Raw genomic sequence first — 649 nt, 5'->3', positions numbered from 1 at the left:
CGACTCGCCTGGGTAGAATAACCAGCGAGGAAACTGTGGGAATAATATGCCCAAAATCCCGCCCTTAGCAGGCCCGTCGCTCTGTCTCCCCGCTCTCTTTATTGTAAAGCTAACCTTTTTTTTTTGAAGGGGTTTCTTACTCTTGTGTACCTGGAAAAAAAAAAGGCTTCACCAGTGAACGATCCGTGTAGGGAGAGAGGAGTGCATTATTAAACGGAAGCTGTTGGAGCAATTCACTGTGTCGGGCGGGCGGAATGACAAAATGAACCGCAAGTTCCCCATACAGTTTTGATAAAGCTATTATATGGTCGTTAGGATCGACTTTGGGAGAGCTGTTCCACTCTTTGGCGGGAGAAAGCTTGCCCCCTGAGCTGGCAGAGTGAGGAACTTGCATGTGTGTGTATGTGCGAGATTGAGTTGGGAATCAAGCGAGGAGACGAGAAAGATGCGCTGCATCCAACTCCCGCCGAGTTAATGACGAGACAGTTTAAATCCGACCGAGAAAAATAGTGGGAGGAACAATCTCGCCTCAATCGGCCTTTCAGGGACCTGCGTTGGTTTTACAATCTTAGATCACTTGACAACTCAAAAGGCCACAACACCTAGCATGCATCGTACATTTTGTTTAAACCGTCACGATTTTGCAGAG

This window comes from Cetorhinus maximus, chromosome 19 (assembly GCF_964194155.1).
Source record: "Cetorhinus maximus chromosome 19, sCetMax3.hap1.1, whole genome shotgun sequence".
In the NCBI taxonomy this organism is placed as follows: Eukaryota; Metazoa; Chordata; class Chondrichthyes; order Lamniformes; family Cetorhinidae; genus Cetorhinus; species Cetorhinus maximus.
This window is presented reverse-complemented; position numbering follows the sequence as displayed.